Genomic DNA, 10904 nt, shown 5'->3' on the forward strand with positions numbered 1-10904 from the left:
ACACACAGACCATCTCAAAGCATTACTGAAGGAAATGGATAATGTTAAGCTGGCCTTTGTAGCTCAGGGACTCCTGTTAGTAGTTTTAAAGATAAGGATCATTTATCATGAGCTCATTTATTTTTTAACAGTACTGTTTCCCAGCCTTGGCAAGTTTGCTGACCTCACTCTTAAGTAGGATAAATGATTTCCTTGTTTACGTTATCAGCTTGCTTGAAAACCATTTTTTATTTTGTAGAATGCAGAAAGTAAATTCCAGTCCAGCATACTGTGATTATTATGAATCACAAATTAGTACCATTTTGGAATACCATTATTATGAATCACAAATTAGTACAATTTTGTACTTAGTGAGTGGTATGGTTCTAGCTACAGACATTTTTCTGTTTTTGCATCTTTGGGCACTCTCACCAAATGCATGTCACAGCTTTTTCCTTCCTTCCTTCCTTCTTTCTTTCTTTCTTTCTTTCTTTCTTTCTTTGTCTTTCTTTCTTTTTGAAAGACATATTATCTTCTAATTTCATCTACTGTGACTATGCTAATGGATAGTGTGCTATACCTCAAGAGGTCTGTATCATCTTGTTGTAAAGTATTTTCACTTTAATGAATAAAAAGAAACATACTCTTAAAGTAACACATCTTTTCTCCTCAAAATAATTTCTCTCGTTTTAATATATCTCAACTCAATATTCATTCTTAATTCATATGTGTGTTGATGTAATTTTCCACCAGAAAGGTATAATCAAGGTTTACGGTAAACCTTATTATTGATGGAATAATAGACTTGACAAAATAAAGTATTCATAAGAATGTTTACCTATTTACAAATAGGTCAAAAGTCATCGTATCTCCTGTCACCTCCTAAAGAAAAAATGATTTATACTGTATTACTATAGTATTTCATTAATCTATTTTATTCAGTTATGAAACTTCAGAATAAATCCATATCTAAATAAAATATATTTTGTGTCTCAATCCCAGTACACTATTAATATTCAGTCATTGAAATTATTCTTTCCTGAATCAATGTTTTGTTCCAAAGTGTAAACACACAGGGATTCAAATGGACTTTCTGGTATGTAAATAAGTTTGTATATGCAGATTTTCTAAAATGTTTCAAAGAAATATAAACTTCGATACATCTGATTTAATATACAGTGCAACATGAAAAAAAGTCAAGTTATAAATAAACCTTAGGAGAATTTGATTGCCTTTGCTGTACAAAGATCGATATTTTGCATGAAATTGCCCATAACACAGAGGCAATAGCTGTAATCTCTTTTGTTCATTTATTTATTTCACCATTTATTTATTTTTCTAACCTGATCCATTTTCTGCCTCCAAGATGAGGGAATCTGAGACTCTAAGCCACCCAGTGACTTCAAAAGTGGGCAGACTTTTACTGCCTCTGTTTGAACGGAGAGATGGTTGGTATGGAGGATGATGCTAAAGGACCAAGATTCCAAGAAACGATGACAAGTTTTATCCTGAGGAAAGGAAGTAACTCTTCCCTCACTCTGTGAAGATACAGGCTTTTGTCACCTCACAAAGCAGAGCCTCAAACATTTTTCCCCTTAGTTTTCAGATATTAATTTTACTTCTACTTTTTCCTCACATCTTCTTCCAGAACTCTCATTGTAACTCCTAACATTTTAATTCCCTATTTTGTGGAACAAATTTCAGTTATATTGCTCTAATAAAAAAATAAATAAAAGCAGGAGAACTTACAATTTGATTTAGACCTACATATCTATTCGTTTAAGGCTAATGTTCCAAGTTGTTATTATTTATTGATTGTGTTCATATTCCTCCCTTTCAGGCTGCAAGCCATGCTGGCTTCTCTAAATTTCTAATTGAAATACAAGACTTAGAATCCAATAGAATTACTCACACACACTTATAAACCTTTAAATCTTTAAAAGAGACCATTAGCTGCATTGTGCCCATAGGAATAGATGAAATCAGAATCTTATGATAGAATAGCATTTAAGATAGTATTAATATCTCTCTCTACATGACTCAGTCCTTTATACAGCTGGGATTTAAAGCAAGCTTTTGTAGATAAACCTTGGTGCATGGTTAAAGTAAGATCATTTTAAAAGACAAGTAAAATGATTAAACTCCAGGGTTTTAAATAAATGAATCAAATTCTAGTCTCTGACTTCATCTAGCTGTGTAACCTTAGATAACTCTGACCCTTAGTTTCCACATATTGTGAGGGAGGGTATTACATGTTTACTTCTCTATATGGAACATTTTTTTTAAAGAATACTGTCTTGAATTTGTAATTTCCCTCAAGATTTGTAGCTAACAGATACCTTTTCTTTTACTTTGGCTAGAATATGTTTGTTTTCAAGGGATTAAAAAAACCTAAGAATTTTGTAGTTTTCATGCTATTATATTGCTTGAACTCAATCCCTTTATCTCTCTTTTGATTTCTGTATCTCTCATGCTCTCTACTAGAATAGATGTTGGGCACTGCAAATAAAACTTGAATTGATAATAGGTAACTGTTTCAAAATAACACAAAGTGTGGAAGTTCTACTTTCCTATGGAATTTAAACACTCCTGACAGCTTTTAGACTTTCTTTTTTTAAATTTTTTAAATGTTTATTTATTTTTAAAAGAGCGAGTGGGGGACGGGAAGGGCAGAGAGAGAGGGAGACACAGAATCCAAAACAGGCTGCAGGCTCTGAGCTGTCAGCACAGAGCCCAATGTGGGGCTTGAACTCACTAGCCATGAGATCATGATCTGAGCCAAAGCTGGATGCTTAACCAACTGAGCCACCCAGGCACCCCATTTTTAGGCTTTCTTGATGTAAAGGTTGTTAGTCTGAAGCAAGAGAAAAAGTGAGTGGTTTTACTAGAACTAACATTAATAAACACAATCTTTGAGTGTATTAAATATAAATATAAATATAAATATAAATATACACATTTTTTTAACAGAAGTTGTTTTCAGCTATCCCAAAGGACTTTTGGTGGTGGATAGGCTTTCATGAGGCAGAATTGTACAAGCTCCCTGATTATTTTCAGTCAGGATTGGTTTGCTGATTTTGTGAAACAAGTTATTGGTTTTGTGTTTTCATGCAAGAGTTTGAAGGAAATGGTCGGTTATTTACATACTCTACTTTCTATATAATTGTTTCTAAAGCTATTAAACTGATGAGGTGAAAGATTTCTAGCAAAACTAAAAAAAAAACACTTATGTCAACAGTCAAATCATTTTGACCTCATCTAACATCCCAATATATTTAAGGAAGAAATGACTAAAATTTTAATCTTGTCGCCATCTCACACCTACTTACTCATAATGGGAAGTAAACCGAATATCATATAGATTGAATTGTGACCCCCTGGATAAATATGTTGAAGTCCTAACCATTAATACCTGTGACAGGGACCTTGTTTGGAAATAGGGTCTTCGCAGATGTAATTAAGATAGGTCGTTAAAGTAAGCTGTAACGCCATATGACTGGTGTCCTTGTGAGAAAAGATAGATACACCAGAGGAAAATAGTCTGTGACACTGGAGGCAGAGACAGAAGTACTAAAGCTGCAAGCCAAGGGATGCTGAGGATTGCCAGCAAACCACTAGAGAGTAGGGGAGAGGCTAAAAGGAATTTCATCCTGTGTTTCAGAAGGAGCATCAAACTGTCGTACATGATTTCAGATTTCTAGCCTTCAGAAGTGTGAGACAATAAATTTCTGCTGTTTTACGTTGCCTAGTTCCTAGTGGTTTGGTGGGGCAGCCAAACTGACGTATTCTGTCAGGTCTACATTAAAAATACATGTGTTTGGGGCACCTAGGTGGCTCAGTTGGCTACGTGTCTGGCTTTGGTTCAGGTCATAATGTCACGGTTAGTGAGTTCAAGTCCTGCACTGGCTTCTTTGGTGTCAGCACAGAGCCTGCTTTGGATCCTTTGTCCCCATCTGACTCTGTCCCTTTCTGCTCACACACTCTCTCTCTTACCTCTCTATATATATCAAAATAGGTAAATATTTAAAAAAAAACTTTAAAAATATATTTGTTTTAATTATGGTTTAAATTAGGTTTGGTTCAAAGTAGTATATAGTGATCTTCAACACTTAAATTAACGTTAGCTGAAAAAATACTATTATGTTTTGATTACTTATATTTATAGGAATAAAGACTGTTTTAATGAAATTCTTCAATTTCCTATAGACTGATTTTAAAGTAAATAACTCTTAAAAATAATATCTACTTACTCTCTATAAAGTTGTTCACTTTCAGCCATTTAAAGTACCTTTAAAAGTACTTGCTTTACTTCTGGACACAACCAGCCATGTAATCCATTACACTTTTAATATGAATGTCTCCCTTACTAGGGAATGAAGTACGAAAGTCTGATTTCTAAATTAGAACTTAACAAGAGAATAAAACTAGGGGTTACAATCATTTTGGGAAAAAGATCTGACAGTATCTTACAAACCTAAATATCCCCTGTCATATGACCTCACAATTGCACTCCTAGGAATTTCTCTAAGAGAAATAAATATATGTCTACGGGGGCACCTGGGTGGTGGGTGGCTCAGTCAGTTAAGTGTCTGACTCTTGATTTTGGCTCAGGTCATGATCTCACAGTTCCTGGGATCGAGCCCCACATCAAGCTCTGTGCTGACAGCATGGAGCCTGCTTTGGATTCTCTCTCTTCCTTTTTCTCTGCCCTCCACTCCATGCACACATGCTCTCTCTGTCTCTCTCAAAAATAAACATTTAAACAATAATAAAAATATGTCTACGGAGACTTGTCAAGAAAGCACATAGCGAATTTAAGCAAAATAAATAAAAACTGAAAACTGCTCAAGTTACCATCAACATAAAGGATAAAAAAGAGAGGTATATTTATATATGAAAGACTGTTCAGCATTAGCAATGAAATATCAGCTAAACACAATAACATGTATAAATCTAAAAAAAATGCTAAGAGGGACAACTACACAACAGAATACATGCAGTATGTCGTCATTTATATGGGTTTCTACAAGAGGTGAAATTACTCAGGATGGTGATTGCCTCTGGGATTGGGTGGGGAAGAGATTGACTATCAAAAAACCTGGCTGGGGCGTCTGGATGGCTCAGTCTGTGAAGCATCCGACTTCAGCTCAGGTCATGATCTTTCAGTTCCAGAGTTTGAGCCGTGTGTCGTGCTTTCTGCTGTCAGGGCAGAGCCTGCTTCAGATCCTCTGTCCCTTCTATCTCTGCCCCACCCCTGCTTGTTCTCCCTCTCTCAAAAATAAGTAAACATTAAAAAAATTTTTTAAAGTGTGCTTTTTTTATGTGAGGTTAATGTTAAAGTGATTGAATTGCTCAGCTTTATATATAGAATTCATGAAGTGATATACTTAAGACATGGGCATTTTATTATATGGATATTTTATTTTAAGATAAATTATAAACTAATATATGCACCCCTATGTTTACAACAGCATTATTTACACTAGCCAAGATATTGAAGCAGCCCAAGTGCATTGATATAGATGAACAGAGAAGAGGTGGAATATTATTCAGCCATAAAAAGGAATGAAGTCTTGCCATTTGCAATGACATGGATGGAGCTAGAGTATAATGCTAAGTGGAATAAGTCAGCCAGACAAAGATAGATACCATGTGATTTCATTCATGTGTGGAATTTAAGAAACAATACAAATGAGCAAAGGGGGGAAGGAAGAGGGATGAGAGAGAGAGAAACCAAGAAATAAACTCTTAACTATAAAGAACAAATTAATGGTTACCAGAGGGGAGTTGGGTGCAAGGACGGGTAAAATAGGAGATGGGGATTAAGGAGTTCACTTGTTGTGATGAGCACTAGGTGATGTATGGAAGTGTTGAATCACTATATTGTACACCTAAAACTAATATAACATTGTATGTTAACTATAAGGGAATTAATATTAAAACTTAATAAAAAATTTGAAACAATAAATTATAAATTAATATTGACCTTTAGATGATTACATATATGTGAGGATATTTAGGGAAGGTGTACTGAGCCTACAAATATTTTTTAAATATATAAAATAATGATTGAATTATAGATGAAAAGATAAATAAGAAAGCAGATGTATTAAAATGTTAAGAGTGGAATATGTTAATGTAGTTGGAGGGGTACTATAAAATTCTTCCCATTTTCACCATGTTTGAAAATTCTCATAATAAAATTATGTATGTGAGGAAAAAACTCATATACATAAATGCATAGTTTCTAGAGAATGTTTTTGTAATCGAATAAAAAATGTTACTTCTATATGTGGCATTTTTCAATCATACCGCTTCCTGAGCCACTCATCATAATTGGTTAACATATAAAATATGCACTGAAGTCAAAACAGAAGACTATCACTTAAGATAAAATATTGTCCTTAATAGATTCTACTAGAATGTATGGATTTATCATAAGTACTGTATATCACATACTAATGATTACAATGGTTTATGTTTACAGTTGTCTCATACTGATCATAAGAATTTAATACTATGTTGTAGTAAATTTATAGTTATTATCTAGAGGCTTTGGGCGTATTGCATAAGATATATTGCATATTTCTACATTGCTACATTGCTTATAATTTTACTGTAATCTTATTGAACATACTAGTTACTGCACAGTGGATTTTAAATAAATATTTGTGGAAGGATAGGATGGATAAATGAATTCCATTCTAAATGATAATAAGAATTATTGCCATCTAGCCATCAGCTAGAAATAGTGAAAAAGTTCCACCCATATGCAAACAGGGCGGGGGAGGAAAGTCTATGGCTGGGGAGCTACCCTATACAACAGTTTTACGTTAAATAAAGGGAGAACACAGTTTTCTTTTTTTCTGCAGGAAAATTTTGCCTACACTTATTTTGTTATGGGATATTTTGAAGGCAATATTTTCAGCTATTTGTTTGTGTATTATTTATTTTTTTAATGTGACAAACCTTAAAAACAGTATTTAAAAAATAAATTATCTGTATGTACACATACAAATTCACACACACACACACATACACATTGATAATGCATATACAGAACCTTTGAACACTTTTTCTACCTGGATAATATCTTATTTTTTAAAAAGTGTGCTCCTTTTATTAATTGTTTATTTTATTCATTTAAAAAATTCTAAATGCCTATTTTGTGCCAGACATATATTAGAGAGAAAAATACAAATAAAATACTAACCCTACCCTTAGTGTGGGTTACATATCTAATTTCTCTCCAGGTATAGTTGCTGAAAACTTTGAATTTATATAAATCTCTAGAAGCTTATGAGACTAACGGCAATCTCACTTTCAGTTAAAAGACACTGGGATAGAGGGACAATTTTTGGCCAAACCGAACACACACAGACACACACACACGCACACACACACACACACACACACAGGGACAAAAGGATTTAGGTAAGTATTTATTTATTATTTCAAGAAAAGCTTGATTGCCTGCTTGGTCATGTAACAGCCTAACATTGATGGTAATGATTTCAGTAAATAGCCCATTAAAAAGAAGGAAGGAGGATAGAGGAGGAGGAGGAGTTGGAGGAGGAAAAAGAGAGGCGGAAGATGAGAATGGAAAAAAAAATACAAAAACTCTGAGAAGTAAACCAGAGAAAAGGATTTTTTTTTCTCTGCTTCCATCAAAAACAGAAGTCCTCAATGGATAATGATATATATATTTTTTTGTACCAGTGTCTAGTATGAACTTAACAACCTTTCTACTTAATAACTCTGGTAATTATTTTTCTAGTCACTACCTTATCTTATGTTTAAAAGAAAACCACAGGCTCAAGATGGTGGCACATAAGCCAGGTTACCAAATTTGTACTTAATACCTAAACTACTTGGCAGTTTCAAGTCCCTCAGAAATGTAGTCTTAAGAAGTCAGTCAGAAATTTTCTCATCAGCATCACATGGGCCTTCTCCAGCCCCCAGAGGAAGAGAAGACCTGTATAACAAGACCTCCTGCCTTCACCCCATAAGGGAAGGTGATCTTGACTGAAACAACTCTTTCCTTTCTTTCACTAATAACTTTCCTACACCACCCTCCTTCCTATATAAATCTTCCATTTTGTACAACTCCTGAGAACTATAGTCTACTTGTTAGATGGGAGGTTGCACAATCCATGAATAGGTTGGTAAAGCTAATTAGATCTTCATTTACTTGACTGATTCTTTTTCTTTTTTAGCATTTACCGATGTTTATAACTTTGTGGTGTTAGATTGTTATCTTTATTTTATACTATTTTTAAAGAGACCTTGGAGGAGAAAAGGCTTATCTAAAGTCATAAGTGGATTTCTGAACATGCAACTAGAATACTATATCCTTTTGAAGAAACTGTTTTAGTGTTAGTATTTGATTTAATAATAAAAACGTGGAATCTATTCTTTATTGATATCCATTGTGTTTCCACAATACTGTTTGATCCAGTCCTATTAAAGAGTTCTCATTTAGTCAGGTGCTAGCATAGTATTCAGACAACTACCACATTACCCCAATTCTCTAATCTTTAAATTGCCTGCTTATTCAAAATCAAATCAAATAAGTATTGTGACCTTCATTTATAAAGCCCTAATGGTGTGGATCTGCTAATGTGTGCAGAATTGAACAACAACCTGAATCCAATCAAGTGTACTCAGCCAGCTCACTGACAATCAGTAACTCAATCTCTAGATAGAAGTTAGCTAAAGAAATGAGATTGTTTTCTAAATCAGTAGCTATAAGTATTTGAAATTTCCTCTGAAACAATAAAACCTAGAGACACGATCTCGCGGTCCGTGAGTTCGAGCCCCGCGTCGGGCTCTGGGCTGATGGCTCGCAGCCTGGAGCCTGTTTCCGATTCTGTGTCTCCCTCTCTCTCTGCCCCTCCCCTGTTCATGCTTTGTCTCCTTCTGTCCCAAAAATAAATAAACGTTGAAAAAAAAAAAAAAAACCTAGAGACAAATAAATTAAGAAATGGCTGTGCTGCTTATCTTTTTCTTGATGATTTTATTGCTCTTCAGTAAACTTCCCAGATTCCAGTAAGTTCCAAAAAAAGAGTCCAAAATTTTAAGAACAATTTTGTCTTCCTTATGCTTTCTTTTACACAGCTTGCATTAAAAAAAAAAAAAGTAGTATAAAAATGAGGAAGTAGGAGATCCTCAATGAAAAGGAACAGGTGGGAAAATGGGGAGAAGGAGAAAAGGGATGTAGGATAAAGTAACAGGAAGACGAAGGTAAAGGCTCAATCAGAAAAATAACTACAATAAAAAAGGAGCAGAAAAAAGCAAGAGGACCATATGAAGCAGAATCATGTATGAGCTAAAGGTAAAAGTCAAGTGCAAAGGCAGGGTCTCAAACTCACTTTTCTGTTTGAAGTAATGCAAATGAGTACATTGGGGTGGATGTACTTTTTGCGGCTTTCCTCACCCCACAACTGAGAAGTAAACACAAATAAATCTTTGTCCTAAAAAAAGGTGAAAGTTGATTTAAGAGTGTCATCTTCAGGGGCGCCTGGGTGGCTCAGTAGGTTAAGCGTCCCACTTCGGCTCAGGTCATGATCTCGCGGTCTGTGAGTTCGAGCCCTGCATCAGGCTCTGTGCTGACAGCTCAGAGCCTGGAGCCTGCTTCGATTCTTTGTCTCCCCCTCTCTCTCTCTCTGCCCCTCCCCCACTCATGCTCTGTCTCTCTCTCTCTCTCTTTCTCTCTCTCTGTCAAAAATAAATAAATATAAAAAAAATTAAAAAATAAAAGAGTGCCATCTTCCCTCTGGAGACAAAGAGAATGGTGTGGCAAACCAGCATTCCTGTTGGCACCAGCAGAAAACAAGAAATAGGCACCCTTCAGCTCTGGCCAATATTAACAAAACTTCTGATTTTATGGAGAAACTGAAGCACAAATTTTATGACAAATCTGATATTGACAAGTCATTCAATGAATATTTAAATCTATGTGAATACTCTCATCACCCTGTACTGACTTCCCTGCTACAGGTTGGGGGATTTGGTCCAGGGGACTACCTGACTGCAGGCTTACTATTGAAAAGGTAAGAGACAGGGTAGAAACTAGTGTTCCTAACTTTACCTCTATCTATCTACGAGGCCTGACTGATACTGCTGTTTACTGTGTTCTTGTCTGGATCCCCTTCCTTTCTATGAGATTAGGGCATAATTAATTCTCTATAAATGGTCTCTGAAGGGTAGCTCTATGGTGTCATCTATTCTCTGTTTCCGTCAATGGTTTGGTTTATAAAGAGGATTAGCATTTTGCTTTGGTCTAAATTCATTTTTAATGGGAGCCTCACAGGGTCCAATTCTGGCTTCTTTGTTGTCACCTGTTATCTAGGACCCCTAGTAAATTGAAGGAACCAACGCAACTGTAGCCTGTTTCTAAGAACATGTCCTATAAGCAGGGCTAGCTTTACCACTCTGAGATCATCAGAGTTGCAAAGGGTTCCCACTCTCAGGAGGGGTCTTGATGCTTAAAACATACTCTATGGCTGCTGTCTTGAATTTATTAACAACTTTATGTTTTGTAAGTGAAGTTTAATTGGACAGTGAATCCTGAGTCGGGGCTTCCAGCCCCTGCTCACACATCATCCCGTCTTCTTCTGTCTCCTTCTAGCTCCTCATCTCCCAGAACGAGTTCGTGGCCAGAAGCCCCCCTGCTCCAGTGCAGGTACCTCACATCTCTCCACCCCAGCAGGGGCCTGGGCACAGGCAAGGTGAGAATTAAAGTTAGGCGCATGAACCCTGGGAACCGAGTTAGGGAGCTGGCCTCAGGGAACTAACTCTGAGGCACTATACTCACCCTCAGAGTATCCTAAAGCTTGAATGGTAGGACGTTAATAGAAAAGAAAAAATGACAATTCAAGAAGGATCACAGAAGAAGACAAGACTTTATTCTGCCTTTTGAATGT

At 35.7% G+C, this 10904-nt stretch overlaps 1 long non-coding RNA gene across 1 annotated transcript in view; it reads left to right on the forward strand.

Annotated features, from left to right (window-relative positions):
• Positions 1-10687, forward strand: part of LOC125169609 (uncharacterized) — a 54427-nt gene extending 43740 nt beyond the window's left edge. The window contains exon 3 of the long non-coding RNA XR_007153745.1: positions 10610-10687. This is a non-coding gene — a long non-coding RNA (uncharacterized LOC125169609). The remainder of the gene's footprint in view (positions 1-10609) is intronic.
• Positions 10688-10904: the final 217 nt, after the last annotated feature.

Source organism: Prionailurus viverrinus, chromosome B4 (genome assembly GCF_022837055.1).
Source record: "Prionailurus viverrinus isolate Anna chromosome B4, UM_Priviv_1.0, whole genome shotgun sequence".
Lineage (NCBI taxonomy): Eukaryota > Metazoa > Chordata > Mammalia > Carnivora > Felidae > Prionailurus > Prionailurus viverrinus.